Below are 14,518 nucleotides of genomic sequence, written 5' to 3' on the forward strand. Positions count from 1 at the left end.
GAAGATTTATGGGACATAATCGAGAGATCACTTCGTGCACAAAAACCTGAACCGGCAACACTTCCACCAGTAAGGACGGCTATAGAGGCAGTTTGGCTAAATATTTCTTCAGGGGGCTTCCGATGACTTGTTGAGTCCATGCCACGTCGAGCTGCTGCATTACGCCGGGCGCAAGGAGGTCTGACACGATATTAGCAGGTATCACGTAACTTTTGTCACCTCAGTATATGTACACTACTGGCCATTAAAATTGCTACACCACGAAGATGTGCTACAAACGCGAAATTTAACCGACAGGAAGATGCTGTGACATGCAAATGATAAGCTTCTCAGAGCATTCACACAAGGTTGGCGCCGGTGGTGACACCTACAAGGTGCTGACATGAGGAAAGTTTCCAAACGATTTCTCATTCACAAACAGCAGTTGACTGGCGTTGCCTGGTCAAACGTTGTTATGGGGCCTCGTGTAAGGAGGAGAAATGCGTACCATCACGTTTCCGACTTTGATAAAGGTCGGATTGTAGCCTATCGCGATTGCGGTTTATCGTATCGCGACATTGCTGCTCGCGTTGGTCGAGATCTAATTACTGTTCGCAGAATATGGAATCGGTGGGTTCAGGAGGGTAATACGGAACGCCGTGCTGGATCCCAACGGCCTCGTATCACTAGCAGTCGAGATGACAGGCATATTATCCGCATGGCTGTAACGGATCGTGCAGCCACGTCTCGATCCCTGAGTCAACAGATGCGGACGTTTGCAAGACAACAACCATCAGCACGAACAGTTCGACGACGTTTGCAGCAGCATGGACTATCAGCTCGGAGACCATGGCTGCGGTTACCCATGACGCTGCATCACAAACAGGAGCGCCTGCGATGGTGTACTCAACGACGAACCTGGGTGCACGAATGGCAAAACGTCATTTTTTCGGATGAATCTAGGTTCTGTTTACAGCATCATGATTGTCGCACCCGTGTTTGGCGACATCGCGGTGAACGCACATTGGAAGCGTGTATTCGTCATCGCCATACTGGTGTATCACCCGGCGTGATGGTATGGGGTGCCATTGGTTACACGTCTCGGTCATCTCTTGTTCGCATTGACGGCACTTTGAACAGTGGACGTTACATTTCAAATGTGTTACGACCCGTGGGTCTACCCTTCATTCGATCCCTACGAAGCCCTACATTTCAGCAGGATAATGCACGACCGCATGTTCCAGGTCCTGTACGGGTCTTTCTGGATACACAAAATGTTCGAGTGCTGCCCTGGCCAGCAAATTCTCCAGATCTCTCACCAATTGAAAACGTCTGGTCAATGGTGGTCGAGCAACTGGCTCGTCACAATACGCCACTCACTACTCTTGATGAACTGTGGTATCGTGTTGAAGTTGCATGGGCAGCTGTACTTGTACACGCCATCCAAGCTCTGTTTGATTCAATGCCCAGGCGTATCAAGGTCGTTATTACGGCCAGAGGTGGTTGTTCTGGGTACTGATTTCTCAGGATCTATGCACCGAAATTGCGTGAGAATGTAATCACATGTCAGTTCTAGTATAATATATTTGTCCAATGAATACCCGTTTATCATCTGCATTTCTTCTTGGTGTAGCAGTTTTAATGGTCAGTATTGTAGTTGTGAGTGCATTATGTGAAAGCTACTTGAGTTCGAAGGCGCGCAAATTATTGGTGCTCATATGGTGGGTGCTACCGTAAAGAACGTGGATGAAGTGTTTGGCGTTTCAAGAGGCAGCACATCGAACATTTTTACCGTGTACAGCGAAAGTGGGTATAGCATCACCAGGTTAAATCACAACGTGGACGAAAATACACTATGTGATCGAAAGTATCCGGACACCCCCAAAAACATACGTTTTTCATATTAGGTGCATTGTGCTGCCACCTACTCCCAGGTAGTGGTGTCATGGTGTAGTCGTGTTATTCATGGAGGGGGCTGGCACCCCTTGTTGTTTTGCATGGCACTACCACAGCACAGGCCTGCATTGATGTTTTAAGCATCTTCTTGCTTCCCACTGGTGAAGAGCAATTCAGGGATGGCGATTGCTTCTTTCAACGCCATCGAGCATCTGTTCATGATGCACGGCCTGTGGCGGAGTGGTTACTCGACAGTAACATCCCTGTAATGGACTGGCCTGCACAGAATCCTGACCTGAATCCTACAGAACGTCTTTGGGGTGTTTTGGAACGCGACTTCGTGCCACGCCTCACCGACCGACGTCGATACCTCTCCTCAGTGCATCACTCCATGAAGAATGGGCTGCCATTCCCCAAGAAACCTTCCAGCACCTGATTGAACGTATGCCTGCGAGAGTGGAACGAGTCATCAAGGCTAAGGGTGGGCCAACACCGCTTTGAATTTCAGCATTGCCGATTGAGGGCGCCACGAATTTGTAAGTGATTTTCAGCCAGGTGTTCGGATACTTTTGATCACATACTGTATGTGGCGTCTACGCCCGTGGGCCAGCAGTTCCGTGGCAGACGCGGCCGATGGCGGACGTGTTTATGAGATTCGCAGCGCACTCGCCAGCAGAGTTTACAACACAGTGAAGCTATTATTGTCCAGTGACTGACATAAACATGGAATTCAGTATCCACAAATGCAACCTGAAATCTGCATTTCTATATGGTTTCGAATATCCTAAAGTGCCCGAATCGGATGAGTGGTTTCATGACAAGACAGATTTGGGTGACAATGAAATATTAGGTTTTCAGTACGATTTGTTTCAAAACGCAATATATGTTAAAATATACGGTATGTAACTTGTACAAGAATTATTATGGATAGAACCCAAGGAACTGCGGACTTCATACACACAAACTGAGAGGTCAGTGAGCTGGCTATCAGTTATGCATTGTAGTGGGACGAAATTGAAGCGTCACCCATCCACCAGTGTCAGCCCAGTTTGCAGGTGAATATAAGTTTAATTTAGTTTTGTTTATGTATTTTTGTAATATTTTGTAATGGTTGTGAATTGTCTAAAGTTTTTGTATTTTTTTTTATGTTTCATGTACGGAGAGGGCGGCGCAACGAACGGAGACAGCATCTTCGCTGCCGGGACCAGAGAGAAAATTGCTGGCCACTATACGTCGCGGGTCGACAGCCAAAGAGCAACAGAAGATCCTGGAACCGAGTTGTTGCGTCGTGCTTCTAAAAAATAAAATAAATGAAAATTTGTAATGTTTTGTACAACAATGATATCATAGGAAGTTTAATCTTATTGAAAATGTTAGTTTTGTCTCGTCAAGGCTCAGGTTCACGTCTGTATGTAGGAAGATAGTAAACTAGTGGATGCTACTAAAGTTGAAATACGTGTTCTGAGGATTTATTTATGAAGAATTATGTGAATAAATTAATAATATATTTGACAAGATTATTGAATTTTGACAGCGTTCATCGCGACTTTGAATTTCAAAAGTTTATTCAATGTGGTTCTAATATCGATTAAATCAGATAACGTGTATCAATATAATTTCTGAGGAGAAACAAACGACATCTAAAATTGAAAAAGTTCACGCAAACGAATTGGCCCGAGTGACGTAATTCTGTGCAAACGACTCAAATGATGTTTTACAGTTTCGTTCAAGAACCATTCTGAGACAATTTAAAAAGAATATAAATAATTTTGAAGCGTGTTGTAACTGACGTAGGTGACGAAGTCTACACATGGTCATATGTCGAAAGAAAATCATTTATAAAGAACTTACGTCGTTACACTACAGCATGTTGACGGACACAGAATTTTCTACGTTCATTTTGAAGGGGCACTGGGTCCGTTTCGGAAGAAACGTGCCTGTTATGGAACCGTTCTGCAAATAACGTCTGATAAATGGATCGGAAGTAAGTAGGTATTCCAGTGTAGGCAAAGGGGTGAAAAGTGTTAGAACCGATCTACAAAAACATATCCCATCATATGTATTCATTCAGGAATTTAAAGTTTTTGTAATATATAAGTAACAACCGCGCACCTGCGCTAACTGCAGATCCACAGACCACTGAAAATCTGCATGTGTTTCGTTGCAGAGGGGAGCAAACAGCGAGATCGTCGGACCCATCAGATTAAGAAAGGAGGGAAGGAAATCGGCCGTGCCCTTTCAAAGGAATACTGGCTCGGTAAAATCTGCATGTGCTAAAGTTAATAACTTCTACAAAAGTTTTCGCTTGCAAACATAGAAACTTAAAAAACGGCCCAATACATGAAAGTGTGTTGCACATTCCTGCAACTCGAGACACAGCCCAGAACAACAGGTCGTACCTTTACAGGTAACTCCAGCATTAATAAACAACCTCATAGCGAGAACCGTGGATCTGCAGTTAGCGCAGGTGCGCGGTTGTTACTTATATATTACAAAAACTTTAAATTCCTGAATGAACCGTACGAAGAATGAACGCCCCTACACGTGATGGAAAAAGAGTGCAAATTTCTCCGTCCGTAATTACAAAACACGTAACACAGAAACTCGGACAGGAACAAAACGTGTCTGTCGAAATGCTTTCCGAATTTCCACAAGAGACTCAAACACAAGTAGCAACCATACAGATTACTGTGGCAAGATCAAAAGACATTGTAACACCACATGAGGTAACAAACATCACTGATGAGGAAAATGACAATACACCACAGAAACACAGAAAATCAATATGGTCTGCGCATCAACAAACGCCCAAAGAATTACGGACCCGTGAAATGTAAAAATAAAATGGGGGAAAGTCACAAGGACACAGGAACTTGTGGCAAAAGCAAAACCCAATATAAACAAGCAGGTTGATGACATGAAAGTTGTCTGAGAGGCCACCGAGACGATGGAAATGACTGACTCGAATGCATTAGACACTTGCTTGAACTGGTCTGAGGACAAGGGACATTTAAAACTTCAGATAATAGCTGCGCTAAAACCATGGAATGTTATAAAATTGCAATGATAAACGTTAACAGAATCGAGTTGTATGTTAATATTAAAGGGGCCTGACGGCTTGATCCTTACCTCTTCATTTTTCTGTACATTGTGCTCTTGTTCTTCTGGCTTGCTTTCTTCTTCCTTTTGGCTCTAAGCATGAACCGAAAAATCCAGATTCTGCCTCTAAAATTTAGGCACATCCTGAACTTCAACTAGTAATCGATCCCATCAGAGTTATAATATCCACGAATATGATCACCTACATTGCATTTACTCGGACAGTCAGGACGCGTCTTTCTTTCACAACCTGGAATTGACCGCGCAAAGCTGCGTATTCGTCTTCTTTATTTTGAACGTCAATGTACTCCTATCGCAGACGTCCAAGTGGAGCATACAGCTGAGCTGCGTATCAAATGCCCTTTCCTGCACATTGGAAAATTTGTTCAGTGTGATACGCGAGCTCCAGCCTCGGAACCACCCCACGATATCACACAGGTTCTTCCCCTCCCCCCCATTCCCAAATACAGATGACAGTTTTCTCTCCCACATCATCTCTATTTTGCTTCAAAGGATGTGACAGCTCACAGCATGAAACTTTATGGCAGGATATCGCAGATCGTAGACGATTTTGAGTATTTCACTTTCCTAAATGGGCAGACACACCTTTAGAAAACAGAATGAGTATTGGTAACCTGAAGCAGAGTTATCTACATTGGAACACAAGGTCCGATTCTCAAATGCGCTTGCAATCACAGAATAGTTTAAAGCTGGTGTTTGATTAGCCTGGTGCTATCCTAAACTAGCAGTAGTGGATAGCTTGTTGTTTGGTACGTGTAGCTGACGATAGTGAAATCAACATTCTGGTGTGCAGCAAATGTCTGATGGTGTATGGCCCAGGCCACAGAAAATGCGCTGTTGAAGTTCGGCCACGGCGATGGCCCAGGGCACTGAGAACGTGTCATTGAAGTACCAGTCCGGGGCGACAGGGCAGGATGTTGAGAATGTGTCATCAGAGTTGCAGGCCAGGGAACGGAGGTATGGTGTTGCGAAATTATCGTAGACGTTACAAGCTGGGGTGACGCTATATGCCGTGACAGTGGTGTAGGATGAGGTGTTGGTGCAAAGCCACCCCTCGACAATTCCAAAATTTCTACAATGAATATAATAAATGACACTGATAAGTATCTAGTATGTATGTGTGTGATTGTTTGATGACTCTGAAACAACAAGAAGAATAAAATGCAAGCTTAAATGTTTTTAGTATTTACATAGAAAATCATTGGCACTCATACTGCTCAATATCTTGCTCATATCACCATCTAAGGGCATGATGAATCTTAATATTCGATCCAGTTTAGCACATACATCTATATCCACATCCATTGCCTTATCATCATCATTATCAATAGCACCTAAAAACGAAAGAAAAACAAACATAAATCGTGTATGCAAGTGGAATTAATTATTGTAGAAAAAGAAGAAGAACCAATACGAATTACTACTACTCACGTATCCATCCATCTCTAATTTGAGTCTGATCCCTGCTAGCTTAGGGTAGAAAACTGTGTGATGCTCTGGAATGGGTAGACTGACTCATTTCGCACAATGTCCAGAGCTGTAGTGTCTGCCCATTTAGTCATCGCGATATTGTTGTCTACACCACCCACATACGAAAAAAATAACATTTTACGCAAATGTAATGTAATTTAGTAAGAGTCTCATATGAATTGCTACTACTGCCAGTTCTACTACTCCAACTTCTACTACTGCTGCTACTAACGTATTCGTTCGTCTATGACTGATGACATTCTCCGTGAAGTCTGGATCGAGAATGGCGTCAGCACATTGTTAGCCATCATTCCATCATGTTCATCTCACTTGGCATCAGCATCGAACCTTTGGCACATTTTTATGATACCATGCAGATCATCTACAAACAAAAAACAGCATTTCATTAGGATTAAACCTGGATTATTATTATTATTATTAACACTTCTAAAGTGAATTAACAATTACATATAGTTTCATTGACAACTTAGGCCATCCTGCACGAACTTTTGGTGGAGAATGGTGTTGGAACAACGTTAGCCAACCTCTCACACATATGATTAGCAATCGGTATTTAAAAAAAACAACAAAGAAAGATGATACATATTAGTACTAAGCATACACAGGGTGATTTTATCCACTGTGTACAAACACTAGGGACTGATTGATGAGAGAATATGGAAAAAAAGGGATCTAATGAATTTGTCCAGAGTTACATGGTTTCCATGCTAGAGACCATTTATTCAACATACTTTGTCACAGAGGCTGTGGTCTATTACCATGCAGCCAGAGTACAGTATTTGTTGAAAATGGCCTCCATGTGCCTCAACACATGAGTGTACACACGATAGCATGTTCTTTTCAAACGTTGATATTGGCCAGGCTGCATCTGAACAGAGTCAAAGGCAGCATGAATATGCTACTCCAGTGTCTCCACATCTGGAATGGGCCTCATAACCAGAAATCGTACGGGTTGAGATCCGATGAAAATGCAGGCCATGGGACTGGACCCCCTTGTCTGATCCATCTACCAGGGAAGACGCTGTTGAGATGTGCCCGGATGTTAACGGCAAAATGGGCTGAAGCACCACCATGTAGCAGCCAAATAACCCTTCGAATGATCAACGGCACTTCTTCCCGACGAGTAGGCAAAGGTCATCTGCAAGAAACGCTGATAGTTCCGACCTGTTAGGCGACGTGGAAGGAAGACTGGTTCTAAAATAAGGTCGCCAATTATCCTGGCCCACACATTCTGGCAGCACCGATGCTGATGACTCACTGTCACCATACCATGGGGGTTCTGCATACTATCCCACAGACGACTGTTATGAAAGTCGAAGATACCACTCTGCGGAAAGGTGGCCTCATGTGTGAATAAGATGGATGACGCAGATCCCGGAATTGTGGTTGACTGTTGAAGAAACCAGTAACAAAACTGCTCTCGATGTGAAAAGTCTGTCACTGACGAGCCCTGAATGCGTTGTAATTGATAAGGATAGTAACAATTGTCTTGGAGATTGTTCCACACTGTCGCCTGGCGTACCCTGTACTGGCGGGTCAAGTACCTGGTACTGACAAGCAGTCGCCTTGCAGAATGTTAATCACATTTTCCTCCAAGTCCGGTGTCCGAGCATTTCTTCTTCATGATTTTCCACTTCCTGAAACGACCCTGTCTCAGACAAACGGCCTAACACTGTTGCAAACATTGAATGCTGTGTTTGTTGTCGCCGGGAATAGGTCTCCTGATACAACCTTGCTGTCCGCCGCCCGTTCCATTTGTCTTTCCGTAAGTAAACACCGTATTGGCAAGATCTCGATTCGAATACGGAAACATTGTGTACAACATTGTATCACATCCACTAGAAGATGAGTCAGCAAGAGAAGTGAAACGGGCACAGCATTACCAACTACTATGGCAGGAGAGGGTGCTAGGGCATGACGTATGAGGAACAGTATCACCCTCTAGGAGGAAGCCATGCATACTGTAACTGTGGCTGCATGGTACAGTGCAGCAGCATCTGTAACAAAGTATGATTGAATAACCATTACACCTCTTTTGTTCCATAACCTCTCATCGACCAGTCCCTAGAATCATACTTTATATATACTGATCTAAAAAAATCTCAACACTCAAAAATAAGAGATATAAAGTAATGAAACTTCGGGAATACATTTGTGTAGATAACATTTTTGAGTGATTAACATTGCAAGATCACAGGTTAATGTAAATGTGAGATAAGCCACTCCAAATGAAATGCTGGTACATTAATAACCAGAAAGTTGAATGCAAGCATGCAAACGTGCCTGCATTGTGTCGTACAGGTGCTGGATGTTAGTTTGTGGGATGGAGTTCCATGCCTGTTGCACTTGATCGGTCGATACAGGGGCGGTTAATGCTGTTTGTGGTTGACGCTGGCGTTATCGTCCCATGATGCCCCGTATATGCTGGATTGGAGACAGATCTGATCAAGCAGACCAAGGCATCACGTCGACACACTGTAGAGCATGAGCACTTAACGACAGCGGCATGTAGGCGAGCGTTATCCTGTTGGAAAACAACCCCTGGAGTGATGTTCATGAATGGCAGCACAACAGGTCGAATCACCAGACTGATGTACAGTTTTGCAGTCCGAATGTCTGGGATAATCATAAGAGTGCTGCTGCTGTCATAGGACGTCGCATTCTAGGTATAGGTCCAGTACGTCTAGCACGCAGATAGGCTGGCTGCAAGTCCTCAACCGGCCTTCTTCTAACCAACACACAGCCATCATTGCACCGAAGCAGAACCACCTTTCATCAGAAAACACAACCAATCTCCATCCTGTCGTCACCGAGCTTTCGCTTGACACTGCTTAAGTCGCAAATGGCGATTATTTGGGGTCAGTGGAATCCATGCTACAGGGCACCTGGCTCAGAGCTGTCCTTGAAGTAACCGATTTGTAACAGTTTGTTGTGTGTAATGAATTCAAAAATGTTAGAAAGTAAACGTCACAGACTTAAAAAGAATACGAAAAAGAGTCATTCATGGCCAACATATTAATGAACCATTAATTAAATGTCCTAGATATTATGCTGCAAACAATTTGGAAACAAACTTCAGAAAAATTAATAGCGAAATTTTAGACATAGTGAGCGGGCAGTTACACGATAGATTCAGTTTTTTGGGCACTCTGTGAGCTTTGGAACTTTTAAATTTACATAATTTCAATCAATACAAACAGTGTTTCCCCGAATTTGCAAATTATTGATGATCAGATCCGATAAAGCTGCGAAACTGCGTCGATGTTGATTGGTACGTTTCACCTGGTGTTCCAAGTAGCCTCAGACATTTCCTGTAAGATTGAGATCGGATGATTTAGCGGTTCAGTCGAGGCGCAAAAGGGTGCTTCAGTGTCAAGTCAAGTGCGAATGTGTGCCTGTAGTCGTGAGAACACAGCTGCTGCCAACTTGGAAGACGTGCAACAAAGGACAACACTTGGCCACCGAATAGTTAAAATAAACATCCTGGTTCATCCTCACAGTAACATAAACGGTTGGCAACAGGTTGTAAGCTCCCTCTTACGTGAGGAAGACATTGTTACCATTTTTAATAAATTATTGTCTCTTATTGATGTATTCACTATATTTAGGAAGTGCTGTAGTCCGTAGCCGGCCACGAATCGGAGAGCATTTCCCACGCGCGTAATGGGGTGGGGCTCGGCGCTGGACCGTAGCAACAAGCGTTAGCCTGGGAAATATACATGACGGGAAGTACCACCATCTTGGTGCCAAGTCACAGATTTTGTTTATTTATATTTAATAATTAAAGTCGTTTATGACAACGTGAATACTAGGAGGAGCCTCTGGATGTTTAAAACTATTTATCATAATTTTGCCTCGTTAAAATTCACACCCGTTCATTAACAAATGCATATCTTAGTAAGTACGAACTTGATCGGAAATCCACGAACTATGACGAAACTAGTAAGAGATACGGACTGCGCGCCAAAGTCGGTAGTTGGCGTTAAGAGCTCTTCCTGTCTTGTTCAAGGGTTCTTGTTCTCGGTTACGAGTAATTTGTGACATCAGTGTTTCATTATTCATTTAATAGGAATAAAAGTGATATTACGGCATTCTGAATGTTAATTTCGAGTAAATAGATACCCCAAAGTTGATCGACAGCAATTTCAGATAATTAGCTTCCACCGACAGAGACATCCAATGCGCCAATGAAGAATCTGCACGGGACGACATTCCCGAGAGTTGCACCGCGCACAGGTAGGAGGAAATCCGACGACACGACCCACCAAGGCGGATCAAGGAAGGTCCGACTTACACTCGCAAATTCCGGGTGGAAATGCTGACCAGTCATGCTGTACGTCACGTATACCACCCTCTACGGACTCGCGGCTAAGCTGAGTAATAACAGTATCAGTTTAGAAGCGAGGGGATCTTGCAAGGTTACGGTGTGAAAAATGTCCTGAAGATATTACAGAACCACCTCTGGCCTCGACTACACCCTCCAGTCAATGTGGATTAAACGTCTCACTGGGCTGTCGGTCCATTCGACGCTTTGTACCATTTGAAAAGACACAAAATCGCAATCTTTGGACCACATCAAGCTACTCCAGTCAGCTGTTGTCCGGCCTAATGAAGACGTGCAGCTTTATACCGACAAAAGTCATGGGATACCTCCTTTCACCCGACGTAGTGCAGTAACTCGACATGGAATGGACCCAAAGAGTTGCTGGAAGTCCCCTGCGGAAATATTGAGCCATGCTATCTCTATAGCTGTTCATAATTGGCTCTGAGCACTATGGGACTCAACTGTTGTGGTCATAAGTCCCCTAGAACTTAGAACTACTTAAACCTAACTAACCTAAGGACATCACACACATCCATGCCCGAGGCAGGATTCGAACCTGCGACCGCAGCGGTCGTGCGGTTCCAGACTGTAGCGCCTTTAACCGCTCGGCCACTGTTCATAATTGCGAAAGTGTTTCTAGTGCAGGATTTTGTGCTCGAACTGACCTCTCAATTACATCCCATCGGTGTTCGATGGGACTGACGTCGGGCGATCTGTTCCACCCGAGCTGCTTGGAGACAATTTGCAGTCATTCATGGACGTCATGTTCCCAAGGAACAATGGAACTTTTATGGATGTCAATGCGCCAAGTCACCGGGTCATCCATAAAACTTCCATTGTTGCTTGGGAACATGACGTATATGAATGACTGCAAATTGTCTCCAAGTAGTTCAGTTAGAACAGAGGATCCAGTCCATTAATGTAAACAATGTCCACACAATTATGGAGCCATCACCATCTTGCACAGTTCCTTGTTGAGAAGTTAGGTCCATGGCCTCGCGGGCTCTGCAACACACTCGAACCCTATCATCAGCTCTTAACCGATATGGTCTGAGCCCAGGAGAGGTCCTGTAGGTGATGTACTGTTAGCAAAGGTACTTGCGTCAGTCATCTTCTGCCATAGCATTTTAACCCCAGGTTTCACTGCACTGTCCTAACAGGTATGTTCGTCGTACGTGCTGCAATCATTTCTGCGGTCATTTCACGCAGTGTTGCTTGTCTGTTAGCACTGACACTTCACACAAACGCTGCTGCTCTCGGTCGTTAAGTGAAGGCCGTCGGCCACTGCACTTTTCTTGGTGAGAGTTAATACCTGAAATGTGGATTTGTCGGCACATTCTTGACATTGTGGATCTCGGAATACTGAATTCTGTAACGATTTCCTAAATGGAATGTCCCAGTCGTCTGGCTTCAACTACCATTCTGCATTGGCAGTCTGTTAATTTCCGTCGTGTGGCCATAATCATGTCGGAAACCTTTTCACGTAATTCACCTGAGTGCAAATGACAGCTCCGCCAATGCACTGCTCTTTTATTTCCTGTGTACGCGACACTACTGTCGTCTGTATACGTGCATATTGCTATCCCATGATTTTTGTCACCTCATTGTACTTGCCACTGTGAGCACTGACCTTCTGTGAGGTGCTCGAATAAAAATTCCATTGCATCCAGTTCCCTTCACATTGTTCTCTCGGAAACTGATTCAGGTGGACCAGCATACATTGCCAACAGCAATTCCTGTTGGGTTTGAAATCGACTGTCATTTTCAAGTCTTCCGACCATGTTGGTTACAACTTTTCTACGACGATTGTTTGTGCGCCATATTTCGTGGCTGCATGTAGCACACTGGTGCTGCTAGATGCGTTGGATAGTGCTCACTGCTACAATACAGACCAAGTAAATTCACTCACCATGTGGTTGCAGGCATGTTTAAACACGACAGGTCTCTTCCGACATTCTGTAATGTCTTCACATAAATCCGTCTTACTGCACTGGTTCCTACTTAGACCATGTATACACTGAAACTTACCAAGTACCAGGGTGTTCCTACTGTCGTTTACATCAAGTGGGGAGGGAACGATAAACACCTTTACAGGCTTCTACGATCATACAAAACTGTTTCCTGCTGCTTCAAGCACTGAGTTGTAGATACTTTTTTTGAAAATTTTATAAAAAATTGTTACTGGTCAGAGTAAAAAGTAAAAGGTGTTGGATTATACGAGGGTTATTCGAAAAATGAAGAACGATCGCTCGTGAAATGGAAAAAAAAGTGAAAATTTGTTGAAGCTTTGCACAGATGTGTTTGGCACTGTGTCTAGTATGCCCGTAGACCACATCATGTCGCTCTTTTCAGTTCTGAGCTGACAGTGAGAACGTAAATATGGCTAGAAATTAGCGTCTCCCACCAAGTATGAGGGCCTGGCGAAAGATTTCGCCTGAAGCTATGCAATCCACATAACGTAACTGTCATGCAGTTCGTTCTACACGACAATTCTCGGCCGCACTTTGCAGGGGCAATGAAGATGCTCCTGCAGCGTTTTTGATGGGAAGTGTTTGATCACCCACAATACAGCTGGTAATTGGCTACCCCTGAGGTTCATCTCTGCTCAAATGAACCGCTGGCTATGAAGACAATATTTTGACACAGACAACGAGCTGCAGTCCAGAGTAGAAAATTGTCGAAAAGCACTGGCGGCTGTTTTCTATAACGAGGGAATTGAAAAGTTGGTACAATGCCACGACAGATGTCTACGTCGGAGTGGTGACTGTGTAGAGAAGTAGCTGCAAGGTGTAGCTAACCTTTGCATATAAAACAGTTTTGATTTTCACTGTGGTTTCCATTTCGCGACCTATCGTTCCTTACTTTCCGAATAGCCCTTGTAAACCTTTAGTTTAGACTTGTGAATGGAACGAAATCTGTCGAACTGCTCCATAGGACTGTGCTAAATATAGTCCGTTTAAAATTATTTGATAGTTGGCGTCTGTCACTTGGTGCTACAATATTTCCACTCTGGCTATCGCTTGGTTAAAGGTGACACACAAACGTGACGTGTCACTCCACAAGTGGTGAAATGCTGTCTATGTAATGGGGAGCAGTATTAGAAGCTGCGGCCATCAAATATGGCGGGAACACGACATGCTCTGTCCACAGCTGATTTTAAATGACCAATGACTGGACTGCGACAGACAGCGCGTTTTGGAGCCCTGAATTTACACTCGTGTCCTAATCTAACCACGACATGTGCAATGTGTCTGAGAAAATGGGGGTCAGCAGTCTGTGGCAAAACTATTACTCGTGTTTGCTTTGCTTGCAGCGATTAAAATGACCCGTACGAGTAAACTCAAGATGGAAAATAATCAGTTTTAGCGCTAAAAGCGAACTATAGCGTCCCACTTTTGCTATCTGAACTGATGCACACCACCCAATGAACAATCCTGGTTGGAACTCATCTTACAGGTTTTAGGTGACAGGCAGATTCCTAAAGAAAGAAGAATGATTGAAAAAAAGTAGGAACAAATAAAACAGTGAATACGACGATGAGAATGATGCACCAAAAGATTTAAATAAAAATTACACTGAAAATAGATAGTTGAAAACAATAATAATTAGAGACTTTTGGCAAACACATAATAAAAGAAAAAAAATTGGCACTTCGTTATGTCCGAACCCATATCCTTTCGCTCTGTACACTGCCATGCTACTGGAGAC

Source organism: Schistocerca cancellata, chromosome 3 (genome assembly GCF_023864275.1).
Source record: "Schistocerca cancellata isolate TAMUIC-IGC-003103 chromosome 3, iqSchCanc2.1, whole genome shotgun sequence".
Lineage (NCBI taxonomy): Eukaryota > Metazoa > Arthropoda > Insecta > Orthoptera > Acrididae > Schistocerca > Schistocerca cancellata.